The sequence below is a fragment of the Macaca thibetana genome, chromosome 12 (genome assembly GCF_024542745.1).
Source record: "Macaca thibetana thibetana isolate TM-01 chromosome 12, ASM2454274v1, whole genome shotgun sequence".
Lineage (NCBI taxonomy): Eukaryota > Metazoa > Chordata > Mammalia > Primates > Cercopithecidae > Macaca > Macaca thibetana.
This window is the reverse complement of record NC_065589.1, coordinates 51697699-51721370: the sequence shown is the minus strand read 5'-3', so window position 1 is coordinate 51721370 and position 23672 is coordinate 51697699. Positions and strand designations below refer to the sequence as shown.

The following is a 23672-nucleotide window of genomic DNA, read 5'->3' as shown; positions in this document are numbered from 1 at the left end:
AGCATTCCTATACACCAATAACAGACAAACAGAGAGCCAAATCACAAGTGAACTCCATTCACAATTGCTACAAAGAGAAGAAAATACCTAGGAATCCAACTTACAACGGATGTGAAGGACCTCTTCAAGGGAAAATACAAACCACTGCTCAACAAAAGAGAACACAAACAAATGGAAGAACATTCCATGTTCATGGATAAGAAGAACCAATAATGTGAAAATGGCCATATTGCCCAAGGTAATTTATAGATTCAATGCCATCCCCATCAAGCTACCAATTACTTTCTTCACAGAATTGGAAAAAACTACTTTAAAGTTCTTATGGAACCAAAAAAGAGCCCACATTGCCAAGACAATCCTAAGCAAAAGGAACAAAGCTGGAGGCATCACGCTACCTGAGTTCAAATTACACTACAAGGTTACAGTAACCAAAACAGCAAGGTACTGGTACCAAAGCAAAGAGATAGACCAATGGAACAGAACAGAGGCCTTAGAAATAATTCCACACATCTACAACCATCTGATCTTTGACAAACCTGACAAAAACAAGAAATGGGGAAAGAATTCCCTATTTAATAAATGGTGCTGGGAAAACTGACTAGCCATATGTAGAAAGCTGAAACTGGATCCCTTCCTTACACCTTATACGAAAATTAATTCAAGATGGATTAAAGACTTAAATGTTAGACGTAAAACCATAAAAACCCTAGAAGAAAACCTAGGCAATACCATTCAAGACATAGGCATGGGCAAGGACTTCATGACTAAAACACCAAAAGCAATGGTAACAAAAGCCAAAATTGACAAATGGGATCTAATTAAACCAAAGAGCTTCTGCAAAAGACACTACCATCAGAGTGAACAGGTAACCTCCAGAATGGGAGAAAATTTTTGCAATCTACACATCTTTTTAAAAAAATTATACTTTAAGTTCTAGGGTGCATGTGCACAACGTGCAGGTTTGGGCTAATATCCAGAATCTACAAAGAACTTAAACAAATTTACAAGAAAAAAAAAAAAGCCCCATTAAAAAGTGGGCAAAGTATATGAACAGACACTTCTCAAAAGAAGACATTTATGCAGCCAACAGACATGAAAAAATGCTCATCATCACTAGTCATCAGAGACATGCAAATCAGAACCACAGTGAGATACCATCTCACACCAGTTAGAATGGCGATCATTAAAAAGTCAGGAAACAACAGATGCTGGAGAGGATGTGGAGAAATAGGAACGTTTTTACACTGTTGGTGGGAGTGTAATCTAGTTCAACCACTGTGGAAGACAGTATGGTGATTCCTCAAGGATCTAGAACTAGAAATACCATTTGACCCAGCGATGCCATTACTGGGTGTATACCCAAAAGATTATAAATCATGGTACTATAAAGACACATGCACACATATGTTTATTGTGGCACCATTAACAATAGCAAAAACTTGGAACCAACCCAAATGTCCTCAATGATAGACTGGATTAAGAAAATGTGGCATATATATACCATGGAATACTATGCAGCCACAAAAAGGATGAGTTCATGTCCTTTGCAGGGACATAGATGAAGCTGGAAACCCTCATTCTGGGCAAATTACCGCAAGGACAGAAAACCAAACACCGCATGTTCTCATAGGTGGGAACTGAACAATGAGAACGCTTGGACACAGGGCAGGGAACATCACACATGGGGGCCGGTTATGGGGTGGGGGCCAAGGGAAGGGATAGCTTTAGGAGAAATACCTAATGTAAATGATGAGTTAATGGGTGCAGCAAACCAACATGGAACATGTATACTTGTGTAACGAACCTGCACGTTGTGCACATGCACCTTAGAACTTAAAGTATAATTAAAAAAAAAAAATCTTAGAATGGAATTTAGGAAAACAAAACATCTAAGGGTCGAGGGACCTTTTAAGCCAGGAGACAATCCCTAGAAACTACACAAAAAATATGAACTTTCACTACATTTAAATATTTTTGTGTGGAAAAAGATGTCATAAAGCCTAAAGACATATGATAGACTTAGGAGAACATTAGTCATTCATAAGAAAGAATTGTTAATATATAAAATATTATTTTAAGTAATATTTTTAATGTAGATAAGAGCCCTTAGAAATTTATTTAAAATGCTTGATAGAAGGAGGTGAATGGGAAATTCACAAAACATTACATCCAAATGACCAATAAATGTGGGAAAGGATGCCCCACCTCCCAAATTGTTAGAAAAAAACAAATTTAAAATAAAAAGAGAGATAGTATTTCCCAAAAAGTCAGGTTGACAAAAATAAAAAAGAATGATAATATCTATTGTTAATGAAAGTATGGGGATGAGGGTCCTCGTACACTTTGCTGATGGAAATGTGAATTTTACAACCTATTAGGAAAGAAATCTCACAATATCAGAATTTAAAATGCTTATACTTTTGACTAGCAAGTCCATGTCTAGGAATCTATCCAATAAAATAAAAGCACTGGCCCATAATAATATATGTACAAGATTGTTGGTTTCAATACTGTTTATAGTGAAGAACCAGAAGTAAAGTAATTTCTCACTTGACAGGGATGGTTCAATAAACTGTAACACATTCACACCATGGACAATTTCCTATCATTAAAACGAAGGCATTTCTGTTATGTAAAATTTGGAAAGCAGAGACATGAATAATATAATTTCATTTTTGTAAATGACAAAATATTTCATCATTTATAAAATTTCATAAACAACACACATATACACATTATATTTTAAAAAATATACACAAGTTATATCTTTTCCATTTTTATTTAATTAGGTAAACAGAGATACACATATGGAAAGGTGCACACTTGACTGTTAACACTGATGTCTTTGAAGGTAGTGGTGTGGATGGAGGTAAGGAAAAAAGAAGTGGGATAAAAAGAAGTTTGTAATTAAAAAGCTACATGTATATTATGATCTACTTTATGGAAAATTACAAGAGTGTGTATGCAGTAAAAGTTTGAAAAGATGGTGACCAAAATGTTAATAGTTGTTATCTTATTTTGGTGGAATTTCAGGGGATTTTTTTTCTTTCCTCTCAGACTTTTCATTATCATTTGACTTTTTACAAAGATTTGCATTATTTAAGCAATCAGAAAGAAATTATAAAGCTATTTTCATCGTAACAAAAATTCCATTGGTAAAAAATTTTTAATTCATTTACATAATGTGCAAAAATTAGAAAATTAGAACTCCTAAAGCAAGAAGTGGAAAAATCATTCCAATCTGAAGAAATAAAACCATTCTCTGATGATTGCTGACATTTACGAAGCAACCTTCAAAGTGTCCCTGTACATTTTCCATGGAACAAACGTCTGAAGTCTATTTGAACTATGTGGCGGAAGTATTAATACCATCCAACTACTGAGAGAAATGGAAACTGAAGGGATTGTTAATAGCTGATAATAGGTTAGTGCCTAAATGACCTAAATAGGTTAAATGACCTATAAGTCAACTGTGACCATGAGGATGGCCCAGAACCACTTCCAAAACTGTGAATCCTGGATTTGACTTGCAGGTTTACAGAGTCATACCGCAAAGTAGTCTTTGGGCTGGTCTGAAATGCAAATCACTATCATGCTTATATTTAAAATGACCTTTTTTTTCAGGGCCACTCTGGAAAAGATGCTAGCACCTATAGGTGAGATTTGTTTCCCAAACATCAGAGCCTTTTCTGCTGAATGGTTTTGGCTTCCATGACTATTTCTACCTCCAGCTTCCATCAAAATGTATTTGTCTCATCCCCTCAGTACCTTGCTCATTTGGAGCTAATTGGTCGGATATATTGACCTCTTTCTCCTATCATCTTGAATAAAATTATATATTTGATTGTATAAATATGTAAATTTTTATATTCACACATAAATTTTTATATTCACATTATATAAAATATATGTGACTTTATATATTTTATAACCTCTAGGCTTGATAATGGACTTGACACTTTGAATCAGCAGCATGTCAACAGGCCTTTGTGGTGACATGGTTTACCCAGAAAAATGGACTGGAAAGTCCTCAGGACTGGAGGTCCAAAGTCAAGGGTTTTAGACCACATACTGTCATTAACTATGACTTTTTTTTTAAGCCACTTTTACCTCTTTTAGCTTTGATTTCCGCTCCTGTCAAATCTCTACCCTGCCTTTCTCTCCTAAGAGGTGAGAAACAAGTGGGATGTTCATAAGATCATATCATTAAATAAAGGTCAATTATATTTTTCTCTGATTGCAGAAGTAAAAATGTTCTTTGCAGAAAAAATTTTAAATGCAAAATCACTAAGACTGATAAAAATAACTAAGAAAAAAATCACCCATAATCACAAGAGCTGAAGATAACCGATGTTAACAATTTATATGGACCCATTTGGTTTATTATCTCTGTGTGCATTTTTATAAACACTATGTACACTTTAAAAATAAAATTCAGAGCATACTTGATGTATCATTATGTATCTGCTTTTTCATTTAATTGGTAATTAATACTTCAATGTCACACTATTTTTTTTTATTTTGTTTAAAAGGAGTAAAAGAATGGTCACTACATAAGCCAACAATATTTTAGCCCTAGTCTAATTTAATAAATTCTCCACTGTTGATGTTTAGATTACTTATAATTCTTTTACCATCAAAACGCAATGACATATTCTTGGTTAAACCAACCTCATTAAATTATAGCATTTATATCTCATTCATTTATGGTTTTCATACTTGATGTCAGAAAACTGAGAAATGTGTTAAAGTGTCCTACTACTGGTCATTTCTTTTTGTATTTATAATTTTTACTTTATATGTTGAGTTAATATTACTTGGTACATACTGACCCATGAGTGTTCACTTGAAATTGTCACTTTATAGTATTACAATATTTGTTCTGGTTATTGCCTTTGGGCTGGAATTTGACATTATCTAACAACCTCACAGTTATCATGAGCATTAACTGAGATATGACATGTCCTTGGTACTAAATTAATGTCAGCTACTGTATCTCATTTCTATTTTATTATTACATCATTATTGTATAACATATAGTGACCATATTTTCTTTTTGTCTTCATTAGTTTGATATATCTTTGCCCAACTTTTTTTTTTTTTTTTAACTCTTCTAATACCTCATTTTAGGTGGTTAGTTATAAACAGAATGTGGTTGAATTCTGCGTTTTAATTTTAACCCATTTATGCCTGAGGTTGAAATTTTTTGAATTTTGGCAATCAGACATTGGCGATGACCTTTAGCAGTAGGATACAAATAACTCCCACATGCTTACCGTTCCAATAAAGGAACACTAGGCATAAATGGGCTGAGAATTTTCTTATTTTTAACAAGAGCACTTAATCCACTCACATGCATAGGTATATTTAGTTTATTTGGTTTTAGTCTTTTTTTATTATTATTTTCTTTGCTTGTCCTTTGCTATATAGTCTATTCCTCTTCTGCTCTTCTCTACTATTTTGGAAGGTATTTATATAGTTGTTTATGCTTATAGCAATTACCACTGAATTTATCAAAAGTATTTTTGCACCCAGTGGTTCACAACCTTGTTTTTATCACAGTCACCAGGTAGATAACCTCACATTCACTACAAGCTCCTCCCACTGTGGGCTACTGTGCTAATAGAATGAGCTCTGCTTTATGCACAATTCCCACTTGCACTGTCTCCAATTTCACCATTATCACTTGCACCAGTCACATTCCACCATGAATGCCTGAAACTGCCATTGAAACCTAATTGTTGTTGTCTGGAGTAAAAGTTAAGCTTTTGAAATTTCCATGTCAAAATAAGGAATTTAGCATACTTTAATTGAATCTCTCAAGTCGACAGTGACTTTCTTTGTTAACTCAGAAAAGTCTTCTAAAATATACTTTCAGTTGCCATTTTTGTTCCTTCCATTTGCTTTTGTCTCTATCAACGATCTGTGTGTTGGTGCTTCTGTATCTCATTTCCATATACTATTTTCTTTCATATCACTACATGATGTGCTTTAACTGTGACATCCATGTATCATCCATGTTCCACGGTATCAACTATGCCCAACATGGATTTAGTTCTACTCCTGTTTCTTTCTTTCTCACCACAGAATCCTTTCCTATCCTAGTCACAACCTCTCTCTTTTCATATCACTCTTTAAAATTTTTCATTTTAACCCATTTGCTCCTTTTAGTTTTCTGCTCTTATTTTAAACACACGGTTTCCTGGAAAGCCTTCATAAGATGGAGTAGATCATTTTCAGAAGTATGCTGTTCTTCTAATTTTAAGATATGTTTGCCAGTCTCTTGTTATGTGGAATTTTTTTTTTTAGGTCCCAGGCATGTGTCTTTAGGTAATGTTTCATTAGAGGAAAGTAGAGTTGACTTCCTGCCTTAGTTTTACTTGCCTGATATTGATGTAGATTTCACTCATGTTCTGGCATTTAAATTCCCAGTAATCCTAGACTTCAATGCTGTGTGTGTTTGTCTTTTTGTCCTCTTATGTATTGTATCTAGAAGTCTGGAGAAATTTTTATATCCCATTTTAAACCTGAAGCCCTTATTACCAAAGTCAAGAACATGAATTCCAGGCACTGTGGCAGAAAAAGGATATCTTCAGGGAGCTAAATCTCTTATCAGAATCCATAAAAGCAAAATTTAAAAGTCCAAATTCTCTTAATCATAGAGTTGGTCCTATTTCAAGGTGAAGCATAATTTAATTTTATAAAAATGGTAGTCATTATTTATGGTTACCAAGATAAACAAATTAAATTTTAATGTATGGTGTCCTCTTCATTCTCATAAGAATTAAATAAAAAGAATACACAAGTAGTTTCCCTATTTCAACATATAACGTAGTTTGTGGTTTTCTATATTTCCCTTTTTCATATTATTTTAATTCTTTGACTTTTAAAAAGTCTCATTGAGCTACTAATATATCTTTAATGTCTATTATTCTCTATTTTAACTTGAAGGAAATTGCTCAGACAATGGGACATCTACAGTTTTTTCCCTAGCTTATCTATATTTATCATCACCCTGGTCTTTAAAAATAGATGTAGCTTCATTTGCACATTTCTGATGAGCAACCAAGGTTTGAGACTATGAGTAATAGGTTGCTAAGTTTTCTAGGTATCAAGGCCTTTGTGATAGCTTTTTGATGTAAAATACTAAAGAAATAACCATATAATCCCCATTTTGTAAAAAAAATATCTATTCATCTCTAATACATTTAAAAAGACAAGAAAAAAATATACTAAAGTATCAACAGTGGTTGCAAATCTGGATGATAGAATTATGGATAATTATTTTTTTCTTTTTGTCCTTCTTCATTTTCCAAATTTCTTGTAATTAATTTGCATTACTTGTATAATATTTAAAAACAATCTTTTTTAACTGAACAAAGCTTTGATAATAAAGAAGTTAAACTAATGAATTAATTTTTCCCGTGTTTACTTCTCACTAACATTTATTTTCTGGGAGAAGATGAGGTAATATTGGAGATTAAAAGTTTTAGAATCAGGGTTCATTTTTTGTTCAATTACCAAAAAAATTAAATTCACAATAGGCATATGTGAAGAAGATTTTGCCATACAGACTCACACTGTGTTTTTAAATTTGAAGATTTAATGGACCAGAAAACTGCCATACAAGTCTTTGAAGCTGAAATAAAATTGTCAACTTTTGATTTTGCTAAATAAGTATATATTAAATAAAGCTCCACAACCACCATATACATCATTATCATTTTATAAAACATAAAACACTCCTCCCCATATGATTTGAAAGGATATGTATTGTCAAAGAATAAAGAATGATCCTTTAAAGGGAATTTTGACTTTGCAAAAAATCTTTCTATTACTCTTTTATTTTGCTGCCAACTGGTAAAAACTTTATTAAGGATGGGTCCTGGCTGGTATTTGAGACCTTCTGGACTAAGACTGAGACCACGTGCTGCTCGAGCAGAAAAAAGTCCCAGTGGCCCATCTTATCTGGCTCCACAGAGACAGGGTAACTGTTGGAATAGGGGCAGCTGTTTGAAAAGGAAAGGTATAATCAGACTTGGCATTATTTTCAGGGAGAAGGCCTATTATACCCAAGGCTTTTTAGAGTCATCACAGGTTCTGTGGATAAAAATACAAAATAAAAGATATATTTAAATCTCCATATAATAAAAAACAGATCATGGGAAAATAGTTTTCAAAGTCTAACACTGTGATAGATAAGTAGCTGGAATCCAACTCTTTTCACCCCTTGTACCACTACCCTCCTTTGTAACCTGGCTTGTCACCATCTTCCTCGTTCCCTGCTTTTGCCCTCGCTTTCCAGAAGGTTATTCTCGACATGGCAGCCAGGGTGATCCTATTGAAATCCAAGATGAATCATGCCATTCCTCTACCCAAAACCTTCCAATGGTTTCTCATTTCAAAATAAAAGCCAAAACCTTTACATTGTTCTACCCACACCAAATTCATGAAGGGATGACACATACAGTAGGCAACGTATGCGTGTTTGCTCATTCTTTTTAAAACAGTGGTCTTTACAGCTACGGACTCCTCTCTCCTGATTGATCATGAGTGCAGCAGATTATTTTAACCAGTATTATTTGGTTTTTACATTATATTGTCTTTTAGATTACTAAAACACATATCCACTGTATAAAATATATAAAACACAGCGAAAGCATAAATAGAAAAATAAAAAGCCAGTCTTCATTTTACCCACTAAAGCATTGGTGACATTTTAATATATTTCCTTCCAGTTTTAAAAATTTGAAATCACGATAAAGTTTGTATTCCGTAGTTTTCACTTAATGTATTTCCATATCATTAGTCTTCAAAAACACAACGCTAAATAAATTCTTGGTACTGAAGTACCTGGCTTGGTCAGATGAACCTATGAAGTCATTTCTCTGTCATGGGCAGTTAGGTTGTTTCTGATTTCTTAGTATTTAGTTATCCTCGCCAAAGGATATGAACAGAAAATAAATAACCCCAAGTTCTGTAGCGTGTTGGCATCAGCACAGGGGCCTTGTGGAGGACCTGAGATTGTGGGTGCCTCACTGGAATTTGCTGTGAAGACGACAGGGGAAAGAGCAGGGGCTGAAGAGGGACCTTGCGGTGGCTTTTCTGTTACTAAGGAATTTTGTTCAGGTCATTATCACCTCAACTGAATCATCAGTAATATTAAGAGTTGAATTAAATGTCATTACAATTCCTTCTCTCTTAATTTTTCTGTTCTGTTGTCAGCTTATCTCATGCTAAAAATAAATTAGGCATCCCTCAGAATACAGATGTTACAAAAGAAACCATAACCCTTGGGATCTCATTTGTGCTTTTGTGGCAAATAAATCACTAGGTACTTGGAATTTTTCCAACTTGGCAGAAGACAAATCAAAACACATGCCTAATTCTGTTTAAGTTTCATGGTGTAGTGTTTGCTTAGAAAAAAAAAAAATTAGGCTGGGTGCGGTAGCTCATGCCTATAATCCCAGCACTTTGGGATGCTGAGGCAGGTAGATCACCTGACTTCAGGAGTTCGAGTCTGGCCAACATGGTGAAATCCTGTCTCTACTAAAAATACAAAAAATTAGCCGGGCGTGGTGGCACATGCTTGTAGTCCCAGCTACACGGGAGGCTGAGGCAGGAGAATCGCTTGAACCTGGAAGGTGGAGGTTGCAGTGAGCTGAGATGGCGCTACTGCACTCCAGCGTGGGCGACAGAGTGAGACTCCATCTCTAAAATAAAATAAAATAAAATAAAATAAAATGTATTCAATTTGAATAGCTCTCTGGGGAAAAATGTGCATGAGTCAACAAATCATTTTAGAAAAAGTAAACATACAGCCTTCAGGGACAGAGGAAGACTGCACAACCCTGTAAGAGTGAGCCCTATTAGAATTAGGGCAGATCCTGTTGTTAGGAATCTTATAGTATGTGGAGAACACCTATTTTCATAAGGGAATATTTCTGTAATACTCTAGGTGAGAAGGATGTTGCTGCCTGCGGAGGTGAGATGTTGCATGTTTGGTGATGCATTTGGATTGTTAGTCAAGTGATATTTGGACTTGATAGACACATGTATGAAATTCAAGTACTCTACACATGAATGTCAGCAGTAGAAACGTATGGTTGCGTGAAATGAAATATAGATGTTTCTTACACAGTGTCCAGTGAGATAAGTAAGATGAAAAATGGTTAAAAGCTTCAGGGATTGAGCCTCCTTGTTTTGTGAGGTCTTTGGTATGATAGTAGTTATTTTATCCCCAGGGTCAAACCTAGCATGCTGACTCAATATGCACTCGAAGTCTATTTACTGACTGAAATCCAGAGTCCATCTTTATTTCTTCCTTATAATTTTCCTGCCTGTTAACAATCTTAAAGAAAAATATTTATAAAATAACATTTATTGAGCACTTTCTGAGTGTCAGGCACCACACTAAGCTCTAATTGAACTGTCATTTGGTCCCCACAACAGCCCTATAGTAATGGGCATAATACTATTACTATCTCCATTTTACACAGAAGATAAAGAGAGCAAGGTGCAGGGGAGGCTGGGGTTATGTAACTTGCCCAAAAACATGTTGCTAATAAATCTGAGGCAGGGTTTTAACCCCAGGTATCTGATCTGTGGACCCATGTACAGTTAAACATTAGGCTTCCTTAAATTCTGTGTCCATCTTTCGGTTTTGATGTAGTGTTTTGTTTGTTAGGTTAGCAAATATGGCGTCAGTTTACGGGCCGAGGGAAAACATTCAGGACAATTTATTTTTGCAACCCAGATTACTACCATACCTTCCTGATGTCCTAACGTATGGTCACAGGAAGAGAATCTTGATGATAGCTTTAGTTTTTCAGCAGGTATTTATTATGAGAAGTCCCAACATTTCTATAGGATGAAGGGCCCAAAGTTTCTATAGAACATTTCTTTCATTGATGCCCATATTTTACAAAATGGAGTAATTTTCATGATCTCTGAAAACTATTATTATAATCCTTGAAGCACACCAAGGATGAAATAAAGACATTATCCATTCTTGGCCGGGTGCAGTGGTTCACGCCTGTAATCCCAGCACTTTGGGAGGCCTAGGCGGGTGGATCACCAGAGGTCAGGAGTTCAAGACCAGCCAGGTCAACATGGCAAAACCCCATCTCTACCAAAAATAGAAAAATTTCCCAGACATGGTAGCAGGCATCTGTAATCCCAGCTACTTGGGATGCTAAGACAGGAGAATCTGTTGAACCCGGGAGGTAGAGGTTGCAGTGTGCCAAGATTGCACCACTGCTCTCCAGCCTGGGCAACAGATTGAAACTCCATCTCAAAAAAAAAAAAAAAAAAAAAAAAAAAAGACATTATCACTGTTTACCTTACAGAGAAGTAACAGAAAATAAGAGAACTTAGTGAGAAAAAAGTAAACCTTATGACTATAAACTTAATGATGGTGACAGTCTTGTTCATTGAAGATGAACATCCTTTCGAAAACAGATTCTTTCACTTGCACATATGATGCATTGAGAAACAGATTCAGAAACTGACTTTGAAGTGTTCAGGACAAATAAGTCAAATACGAAATGAAGAGGAGGTGGTGGTGGGGGAAGAAGAAAAGGGACAGGTGAAACATTGCTTATTTCACTTCAGCACTTCATGCATGCAAGTTATACAGAGCTTAAAAGTAGATGGATTTTTCTTACTTAGAAAAGGAAACCTTTTGGTCAACATCAGCAAAACGGTGATGAATAGGTTAAAAGGAGAAAACAAGTGCATGATCTGGGACCGTGATTCTGTGGTTGGGCCCGACAGATTTAAACCAGCTAAAAGGTCACAGCCAAAACAAGTGCTATTCACTAATGGAAACCCCCCTAAATTTCTAAAACACTGTGTACATGCCCTTCAAAATTTGATAAAGACTCACTAACAAAATAGTTTTCCTTAATTGAATTTTCCATGTCTATTACACTTTCTGAAAAATAAAACTGTTTGTGTGACAAACCTTTTTCCACTTGGCAAAAACAGAAGCCTCTTGGTTTCTACTGGAAAAATGACAAATTATTAGCTTTATTTACTTTCCTATTTATCAAAGGCACTTGCCAACTATTTGAATTGTTCACACACCTGTAAGGATTAGCAATGCACTAGTAAGTGTATCTGCTACTGAGAAGAGAAGCATTTTAGATGTTTGTTGAGTGCTTTCACTGATTTCCTGTGGGTCGTACGGCATCACTAGGAGGCAGGGGGAATTATCTCCATTTCTACAAGCGAAAAACAGAGGCCAAAAGGAAATTCTATTCATTTTGGTGAAAAAATCTCTCAACTTTTCAAAGAAACTTATAAAAATATAATGACAGGGTTTTTGTTTTGTTTTGTTTTGTTTTTTTAAAGACAAGGGGGGAAGCCAGAGTGATGAGTTCCATTTGGATAGCTAAGAAGAGAATGTCTCCTTCAGATATTCATTCAGCAAGTATCTATTGAACACCTACTACATCCAAGGCTCTGTGTTTGGTTTGTCTATTCCCACTCTTATCTCAGGTAGTCTCCCTTCAAATAATTCAGAAACATAGATGCTATGAATTCACCAGTTCACGCATGGGAAAATTGAGGATTTGTGAAATGAGGTGGCTTTGTTGGGATCATGTGCCTCGTTAAAGGCCGACCTGGAACTCAAACCAGGTCAAAGCCCCTCCAGAAGGCTTTCAATAGTGTAGGGAGAAGTTTAAACATTTTAATGATCCTTCCTTCATGTTTTAGCTTGCATTAGATTTCTCTTATTCCAGTGGTCCTTAGAATGTTTTCATTCTATTATTTCCCAAGTCTATCCCTCAAAAAGGATCCCACTGTTGGTTTTCTGTGATCGTTTTTTAACTCAACATGGTCAGTTTTCTAAGCACTTCAAGTCTCCAAGGGTCCCTTGATGGGGCTTGCTGGCAATTTCTTTGGGCACTTCACAATTGCATGGTACTTGGTTTACTAATTACCTCCTTTGAGGGAATATCAACGCTCTAGCTAGTCTAAACTGTGCCTTAAGGCTGTTACGTTTCCCAGGGGCCCCCATTCATTGAGAAAGGCCACAATATGCAAACCCCTGGTTTCCAATATGAGTTGTCACCACCCACCTAGGATCCAACCACTGCACCTTCCATGGGGCTCTGCATCAGATGCTGGCCACACAGCAGCCTCAACCACTTGAAGAAACAATACTAGATGTCCCTATGGAAACATGACCACAAAACCATTCCTCAGTCTGCACAAACATAGATTTGCATTGATGCCAGAGCTAGGAAGAAAAGGTCTTTATTCAGCAATATTCAGGTTTCAGCTATGTGTCTGGCTCTGTGATCAGTGTTGGGAAGCATATGAAAGTTTCCAGGGAGGCTAAAGTCTTAAAAATAAGGGACATGGGAGGAACTAGCACTGGGGAATAACATTTATAAATGCCTTTTATATGCCCTGTGCTCACACATATCATCTCATTCAAAATCTACTGTAGCCCTGCAAGATAGCTAGTATTCCTATTTTATAGGCAGGGAAACGGGCTGAGGGAAGCCAGACTCTAGCCTATCTGACATCCATGGGTATCTCTAACACAACATTTGGAGCTGGGTGTCATATTAATTCCAATTTGAAGGTCTGAAAAAGACTTTTTGTCTTTCTTTAAAGTGCTTTTTATTTCATGGTATACATGTATCCAAGGTGGAGAATTTATTGGCCACTTATAACTATATTGCCAAGAAGAAAATGCATGAATTTCAGTTGATACAACTGAAGTACCATATCACTGAGTTTCTAAAATTTAGAGCACTACATTGAATTATATATTTTTTTAAATTTTGGTTTGTTTGTTTTTTGAGACCAAGTTTCCCTTTGTCGTCCAGCCTGGCGTGCAGTGGCACAGTCTCGGTTCACTGCAGACTTCACCTCCTGGGTTCAAGCGATTCCCCTCCTCAGCCTCCTGAGTCGCTGGGGTTACAGGCGTGTGCCACCAGGCCCAGCTAATTTTTTTGTATTTTTAGTAGAGACGAGGTTTCACCATGTTGCCCAGGCTGGTCTTGAACTCCTGAACTCAGGCAATCCACTTGCTTCAGCCTCCCAAAGTGCTAGGATTACAGGCATGAGCCATCATGACCAGTGAATTATATTTTAAATATAAAATTTCAAATGTAGAATATTACATATAGAAAGCAAAAATACAGATTTTATATGCATGCATGCAAGAGTCAGGTTTCAAAATTAATTTAAGACGGGAGTGATGTCATATCTGGGGGACAATGCCTTATCCTTTTCCTCTCTTCTATTTAACTTCTTATCCCATTCTTTTTCAATTTAGAGATATAGTTAACATTTTAGGAAGACATGCATAACAAATTTTAAAGTAAATGTAAATTAAGAAGCAGAATATTAACAATTTAAGAATATAATTTGCTTTTTCAGTTCTTGAATATTTCGGAGTATAATTTTTTTTCAAATGATCATAAATAAACAAGCTGTAGTATATCCATACAATGGAACACTACTCAGTAATAAAAAGAAATGAACACTTGATTCATGCAAAAATGTGGATGAATCTTGAAATAATTATGCAGAGTGAAAGAAGCCAGTTAAAAAGAACTGCATGGGGCTGAGTGTGATGGCTCATGCCTGTAATCCCAACACTTTGGGAGTCTGAGGCATGAAGATCATTTGAAGCCAGGAGTTAGAGACCAGCCTGGGCAACATAGTGAGACCCCATCTCTACGAAAAATAAAAACAAATAAAAAATTAGCCAGGAATGGTGGTGCTCTCCTGTAGTTCCAGCTCTCAGGAGGCTGAGTGGGAGGAGTGCTTGAACCCAGGAGTTTGAGGCTGCAGTGAGCTCTGATTGCATTACTGCATTCAAGCCTGAGCAACAGAGAAAGATCCTATCTGTTAGAAAAAAAGAAAGGAGTGCATACTGTATGATTCTAATTAGATTGAACTCTAGAAAATACAGCCTGATCTATAGTGAACAATAGCAGATCAATGGCTGCCTGGGGCTGGCAGACAGAGCACAGAGTGGTAGGAGGGAGGGATTAGGAAGGGACATGAGGAAACTTTTATGGGTGCTGGGTATTTTTATTATCTTGATTGTAGTAATGATTTCATGGGTGTATACTTATGTCAAAACTTGTCAGATTGTACACTTTAAATATGTATTTATTATACATCATTATACCTCTTTAAGGTTGCTAGAAATTATCATAAACTACATGTTTTTGGAGAAATATAAAGACAAAATTTGGAGAAAGTACCTACATGTATGTAGCATTTGGGGCATAGACTCTGGATTAAAAAAAAAAACAAATCATATCCAAATTCTCTCATTTCCTAGCTATGTGACCTTGGGCAACAGTGTGACCTTTCCAAGCCTCAGTTCCCTCATCTGTAAAATGGGGGAAATAACATTACGTACCTGCCAGGATTGTTGTGAGGATATAATGAGGTAATGAAAGTAGCACTGTGTACTGGTGTTTCTAGAGTAAATGGTCATCATTGTTCTAAGCTGCATATTTGCAAATGGATTAATACAAATGGGTATATGTATGCATATATACTTTTTACTAAAACATGTTCTGTGGCACAATCTATATGTAGTTTAGGATAGTGATGAAACCAAAAGAAGCAATGAATCAATCTAAGAAAAAGGAAGCTTTTGTTATTACTGTTATTACTTTCCCAAATATGATCTCATTTTTGACAACTTTGTGAGGTGTTATTATTACTCCATTTCTGCAGTGAGGAACGCTGAAGCCTAGGGAGGGGAAGGTCGCCCAGTTACAAATGGTAGATGTGGAACAAGAACAATGATGCTCTGTCTTCAAATCTAGAGCTCTTTGGACAAACCATAGAAGGAAAATTCAGGATAATTTTTTGAAAGCAATAATTATTCTGTGACTCAGAATTAAGCATAAAATATTCAGTCCTATAATAGAGCAAATATATTAAGAAAAAGAATCTTTTAGCCCTGCACTGTACTACCGGTTCACTCTGCTCTCTTGCAGGAAGGGCATTCCCATAGCTCTCTGCTGTTCTTGCCCATCTGGGAATACTCACATGAGTTGGACAAGTGGGCCCATCAGTTGTGCTGGTCTAAGCTCCCCATGTCTCATTGCTTTCCTGCCTCTGTGTCTTTGCATACATGGTGTTACCCACTTGTAACACCTGCTCACCCCTTTGCTTACGAAGATCCTGCCCATACAACTACAGCCAGTGCTGGCAGACATTACTGGTGCCACTCATTTATTTGTTCCACGAATTTGTACTGAACAGCAATTATTGCCAGGCCCTGATCTGACTGCTGTGAATAGTCGCACCAAACAAGCTTTCTCTCACCTATTTTTCCTTCTTTGCATCTGAACTTGTCTCTTAGTACCTATATTATAGTTGTTCCTTTGATCTTGAGAGTTCCAACAGGGTTATAGTTCAGAGCTTGGGACACAGGAGAAAGCACTTTTTCAAATTTATTGGACTGAAGAGAAGGAAAAGTGCTGCATTTGACAGAATGAAACAGCATTGGATATAAATAATGCTCAGAAACATATACAAGGTAGTCAAATTTGAAGAAGGTTGAATTGGTTTAAGAGATTCAGGGAAACTTTTGGCTTCACAGGGAGATGTAAGAAGGCAATTAGGTACCACTAGGGCCAAATTTGTGTTTTGTTGTCATGTGGAAGAAAGATTAAATAGGTTAAAGATGAAATTTAGAGAGTGTTCCAAATTGGAGTTTCAGCAAAAGGATCAGGGAAATAGGATAGAGAAAAAATAATTACGGAAACCAGTATAAAGAAAATCTGTGAAAATTCCTTATTTTTTTAAAAGTACACTTTTTGTACAGAGAGTACTCCCAAGAGCAACAGAGAACATTACAGAAATGTTACAGGAATAGAGAATGTGATTTATATAAAGAACATGTTTTCATACGTATCATTTTTGATACGCCTCTCCCTTCTGCTCAACCACCACAGACAGGAGGTTCCCCTAGAGTTTATGGCTGATCAAATCTGATGTTTAAAATACATTGTTTCTGAAGAAAACTGTGGTCTGATCTAAGATGTGATATACAGGAAGCTGCTGTTATAATTTAATCTGGGCCATAATTGTTTTACAACTTAGGTAGCTTTTTAGACTTAGTGCATCTAACTGAATTGTGATAGAGACAAGAATAATTTCCAGTGAACGTAATGAAAAGCTCAACCCTTAAGTGTTATAGTATTCAATACTAAACTGCTAAAATAATTTTAAAGTTGGCCAAGGAATAAAATTTATAGCCTGAAGTCTTACCAAAGTCATGGTAATGAGACCATAAATGAATAGAATGTCCTTAAAAATAAATTTTGCTGGTTATTTGTTGCATACATATTATTATTTAGGTCCCTTGCATATCTAAAATGTTATTTTTCATATGCATATGGTATATAATAAATGGATACTGTGGTCCATTTTGTGTGCAGTATAGAAAAGTGGTGAAAGCAAAAGAAGAAATGATATATTAAAAAATAAGCATTTCAGTATCGTTTTTCTTACTGTTCTATTCTCACCTCCTCCGTTAAGTTTAACAGGAAGTCACAACTCTCAGTTGCGTAACTTGTGTTTTCCATTCTCTGCATATTTTTCAGCTGAGCACTTATTAGAAATATGAAGTCACTTCAAGTGACAACACCATCATGACACATCCTATCAAAAGTGACGTCACTTTTGACTATGATCAAAGCACTGGGGCTCTCCTACAAAGTCATTTCACTTGCCAGGACCACTGCTATAGATCATGCTTCTTTACGGGCTACAGAGCTGGGGGTTGCCTTTGGAGTGGAGAGACAACAATTACGAATGTTGAAGAGGATGGAGTTCTGCTTTCAATTCAGCTCAGCAGCCGCATAATGTATTGCTGAAGCAGTGGGAAGGTATGTTCCTACCCTCGCAGGCAAAATTTCACAGACTTTCATGTATTGTCATTATTACTGTTGTTATTTTTTTGTTTCCAGAACTGATGTACTGAATTGCACATTAGTTTACGTGATTAAAAAGGTAAATTTGTTTTTCCCCTCTATATTTGGTATGTTGATTTTTTTACGAGTATGAAAATGTGTTACTTTTATTAACAGAAAAAAGTATCTGTTTTTCAATTCTCCCAAAACTTATGGAGTGTCTGAGATATGCCACACACTGTGCTGAGTATTGGGAATCCAAAGTTGAAAGAGATAATTCCACCTCCAGGTCATTTCATCAAAAACCCATTCACCAAGAACCCGTTTGTCAAGGTGATTCCTGGTCCTTTGTTCTCAAAAACTCACAAGCTAAAAGAAAACATAGACATGTAAGCAGCCATGAAATGTCTGCTTCATTGGTGATGAACAAAGCTATTGTTCAAGGCTCAGAGAGGAAAATAATTCTTTGGAGGTTAGGAATGGATCCAATGAAATAAAGCAACCTTGATGTCTCACACTAGGAGACATAGCTTCATAAGAGGGGTATGGGTTGGATTCCATCATCCACTTGTCCCTCTGCCTGGTTCATTTGTGCAAGACATAACCTGTCAACCACATTTCAATGTCTTGGAGAACTCTACTGTTTTGAAAACATCTGCTTTGGTCTTGATGCTATCTTATCAGATTCTGCAAAAGCTGACGAGCCATTTCCATTGTGTCTCATCAGGTCCTTAGTTACCTGTGACAGTTGGACAGAATGCTCCTCCCACAAGCAAAATCACAATAGCTTGTTTCCAATGAGAATCTTAAGTTACATTAAGTATCTGGGTGATTCAGGTGGTACCTGACCTCAGTCCTCAGAAATATTGACTTTCTCTCAATGCATAGACAGTGAAGAATAAACTGTGTATTTTCTTGTGTATGTCATGCCAGGATTATATTCATCAATAAGCTTCAATTTGGTGGGTGAAGAAGAGTCCAAAAATGTACTCTTATTCTAAACACTAGGTCCTCTTTCTGACTATTCAAGTAGGGCTACTTACAGAAGGCCAGATAAGACTGTATCTATTCTATATTACTGCTTACTTCCTGCAGGAGTAAGGTATTAATCATATGGTATGTTTGGTTGAAATGAACATTATAACCACAGAAAAAACTTAGAATGTGTTGGATTGTCAGAAAAACTTCATTTGCTTGAATTGTGCTCTGCTCATGACATGGAATGCTTTGGTAAAGGCCATGCTGGACAGGGTCAATGGTACTCCTCCATTCCCATTGTGAAGCCAAGATCACATACGTACCTTTTGTTCACTGATGCTGACAAGAGGGAACTGGTTTGATAATACAGTGCTTTTATACCTATGATATACAATAAATTAAAAGGAATAACCTTGTAGATTTAGAATTTTTTTAAAAGCATATTGCATGAAATTTAGACAAAGGTGGCATGCTTTGTGAACAGTCCATTTCACTTAACTTTCTTGGGTAAAGCAGGACACCACTGAAGGCTGCTTGAAGACTCAGCTCCAGTATAATTACTTGCAAATACTTATTTAATTACTGTCCTCTTTGGTACATTACATACATCATGGGCAGGAGACACCTCTGTCTTATTGCCTGTTGTATCCCAACATCAGAAATGTTCCTGGCAGAGAAACTCCCCAACATATACTTGTTGAATGAATAAATGACTGAAAGTAAATTTACTCAAACGTCTCAGAAATGACAAGATGCTTGAGGTGGGCAGTAAATAAATCTTTGGGAATCCATCACTTCCACTAAGAAAGCAACTCAAATATCCCTCCTGTTGGAGTGGCAAAGAATAGTGAAATATATGTGAGATCTCCATGTGATTCTTTTTGCATTACTTTGAGCAGAGTCTTAATCTTGGTTACATCTTACAATTACCTGGGGAGCTTTACAAAATCCAATAGGAACAGAATCTCTGGAGTGGGGCTGAGCATGGCTAATTTTCAAATGTGTCATTAGGGATTCTAATAAAGCAGGCAATGCTGAGAACACTGAGTGTGGGGCATTCTTTCCCAAACTTGTCTGATTATTAGAATTACCTGAGCTGCTCAGTCCCACAACAAATCAAAAATGGTATCAAGGGATTTTCATCTTTGCCAGTTTGGAAGATAAAAAGTAGTCTCTTATTTTAGCAGAGAAGCATAAGTTTCTAATAGCTTAAGGCTGTTCTGACTTCAAATTTCAAAGACTTGCCATTGCATCTAATTTAGTGCCAACACAAATGTAATTTATTGCAGGATTATCTTCCAAGATATCCTCGGGCATTTCTTCTTGTCCTAAAATAATACTTCTACAACTCTCATTAGACTCTATCTTTATTACTGTAAGTCAATTCTCATCTATCTAAAGTAATTGCAGCGTGTGATTAAGCGTCGGGATGAGTTGTTCGGACACTAAGTGCTGTGGGAGTGCAGAGGAGAGAAAATTCGATGTGGATTTTAATGACACATAGAGCAGGACGTGGGCTGCAACTTGAAGGATGGTTAGGGGAGTAGGAAACTGCATCCTGGGCAGAGGGCATTGCAAGCAATGAGCAGAGTCAATTCTAAGAATACAAAATACTCAGACCCTAAATCCACCATTGCTTATTTTTCTTCCGATGCCTGGATGCATCCCTCCTTTGTGAACTCCCTGAATCCTATCTCTCCGAGCCACATTCTCAAATTCCACCTTCGACCTATTCAGTCAAAATTGGAAATGGGAGCTGGAAATCTACACTTTTAACAAGTTCCCCAAGTGATTTTTGTAATGAAACAGAAACTGAGAAGGATGTATCTATCTACACCATTCAACAGGAAGATAGATGGGACAGAGTGTCCTCCAAAGAGAACCAAATGCAACAAACCAGCGCTTCTATCAAAATAAATCAGACCTGGCATTTTTCATCTATCAAACTGGCAAAGATTAAAACACTTTATACCACTCATGTTGATGATAGAATGAGATTTTATGCACTGCTGGTGGGAATGTGAATTGGCACGTTACTAAAGGACAATTTGGCAATTCTTATAAAAAGCCTTAACATTTTTCACACCCTTTGACATAGTAATTCCACTTTTAGAAATTTATCCTAAGGCTGTGGTCTCAACCTTGGCAGTTTATTAGAACATTTGTGAAGCTTTATGAACTGCAGATCTCTGGGCCCCATTCCTTTGAGATTCTGGGAGTGAATTCTGGGAATCTGTTGAACCTGTTTGTTTGTTTGTTAATACTAATATAATTGGGGCCTATTTTTTAAAAGTTCAAGTAATAGAAAAATCAAAAATTGGTGAGATCTTAATCTTTCACTTCCTCCCTTGATTCCCTGCAGGTAATCATATAGACATTGTTTTGTGTTTTTTTATTCAATAACATAATATAGTCATTATCCCATTTCAGCATATTCAGATATAATTTTTTAATAGTGCTATAAGTTGCATGGAGATACTTCAATTTATTTAATCATTGTGGACATTTAAGGATAGACTTTTTAAGATCATTTTTGCATTTTTATTATGAACAATAATACGATGATCATTCTTGAATGTATATCCTTTTCTTTATCTATGTGAGAATTTCTGTATGATAATTATCTAGAAATGGAATTGCTTTGTCACATTAAACTTGGATTATTATGATCATTTTATGAGTTGGGGTCTCACTCTGTAGACCAGGCTAGAGTGCAGTGGCTTGATCATAGCTCACTGCAACCTCAAACTCTTGGACTCAGGTGATGCTCCCACCTCAGTTTCTCATGGAGCTGGAACTAAATGTGCATGCCACCATGCCTGGCTAAGTTTTTCTATTTTTGTTTTTTGTAAATATGAGGTCTCACTACGTTGCCCAGGCTGGCCTTGAACTCCTGGTCTCAAGTAATCCTCCCATGCTGGCCTCCCAAAGTGCTGGGATGACAGGTTTGAGCCACGATGCCCAGACGAACACAACTGGTTTTGATGCACAGAATTAAGACCTATGGTTCTGACAAAATAATCACAAATATGAATGAAATTTTAACAATAGGTATGTGTACTTCACCTGTGCAAACTGGTGAAAAACTGAATAATTAATAAACATCCAATTAATAGGTGAATTAAAATATGCTAAAAAGGGTATTTAATGGCATGGAAAGATGTTGACTAAGTGAATGTATAGAGCTTAGGAAGGAGACTCTAAAACAATATTAATTTTAAAATAAGTTAATATTGGCAGGAAATATACTATAATGTTCACAGTGGTTTTCAGTTAAACATAGAATTACAGATTCTTTTTGCACATCTATATTTTCTAAACTTGGTTGGGTATGTATGTATCACATTGGTAATAAAAAAGTTATTTAATAATCAGTAAATATGATACTAAGCTGCATTGTCAAAAAGATATGACCCATAAGAACTCAGAGATGAGCCCCCTACAGAGCTCAGCATTCATGTGGTTTGATGCCTAATAGTTTATTAGAGTTGGCCACCTTTGAGAGAAGACTTGAAACCAAAGTTGTTCACCTGCTTATCAAAAGGCCTTACACAGAACATTTTACCAGGTACATGTTCTTTCATTCATCAACAAACTTGGAGATTAGAATCTATATTTATCTAGCTTTTTAGTAGAGTTAAAACGTTATAGACTTGGGAAATTAATAGTCCCCAAAATACAGTTTCTGTCTTCTAATGTATAAATAAGTATTTTTTAAAAGATGAGATAATGTTCTTCCATTCATTGATAAATTCTTTTGCTCACTAAGTGAACAATGGGAAAATGTGTTTAATTTACAGCACAAGTGACAAGAGGAGGAAGTTCCTGATCATATTGGTAAGGGTTTGGAAAGGCTACCGAGTCTGCTCATGCAATATCGTTCCCTAGAGATTTTAATAATAGGAAATAGATTGAGGTGGTTCTGCTGTAGTTTAAAAACCGAAGGATGGGACACCCTGGGGGTTGTTCTTTGCCCTTTGAATTCTTGCTGGTCGATAAGAATATAGGAGAGGAGAATGAGTTGTTTCAGATGCCAATTATGGCACTTTAAATAATTTAAAATACATGTGAGGCTTTTAATTTCATTGTGCTTATAAAGATAGAATGGAGTAAAAATGGAAAAGGAATGCCTATTTCCAGAGGGTTAGTTAAATTATGGTACATCCATAAGATGTGAAAGACTTATCTAAGAGCACTGTAAAGCATTGCTAAGAGAAACTGAAGACCTGAACAAATGAAGAGATGTTTTGTGTTTATGAATTGGAAGAGTCAAAATTATTAAGATGTCATTTTTTCCCAAAATGATCTATAGATTCAGTGTAATTCCAATGAAAATCCCAGCAGGTTTATTTGTTGAAATTGTCAAGCTAGTGCTAATATTTATATGAAAATTCCAAGGATCAAGAAAAATCGAGGCAATTTTGAAGGAGAACAAGGTTTCTAGACTTTTACTGTCATGTATCAAGACTACAAATCTATGGTAGTTATCTATAATGTGGTATAGGTGCAGGGAGAGACAAATAGACTAACATACAAGAGACTCACATAAATAAAAGTTCCCAGATTCATGTCAAAAACACCACTGCAGTGCAATGAGGAAGGGATGGTCATTTCAATAAATGGCTCTGGGTCAATTAGATACCCACATGGATAGCTTCTCAGTCTTTTGGCTAAGGTCCAGTGTAGCGTCCACACGGAAAAAGCCTACTTTACCCCTATCTCTTTCCAGATATAAAAGGCATCCAATGGATCATAGTCCTAAATGTAAAAGATTAAAACACTAAA

At 36.2% G+C, this 23672-nt stretch overlaps 1 protein-coding gene across 4 annotated transcripts in view; it reads right to left on the bottom strand.

Moving 5' to 3' along the window:
- Positions 1-23672, bottom strand: part of STAT4 (signal transducer and activator of transcription 4) — a 151560-nt gene that overhangs the window by 71827 nt on the left and 56061 nt on the right. The gene's annotated exons all lie outside the window — the stretch shown is intronic.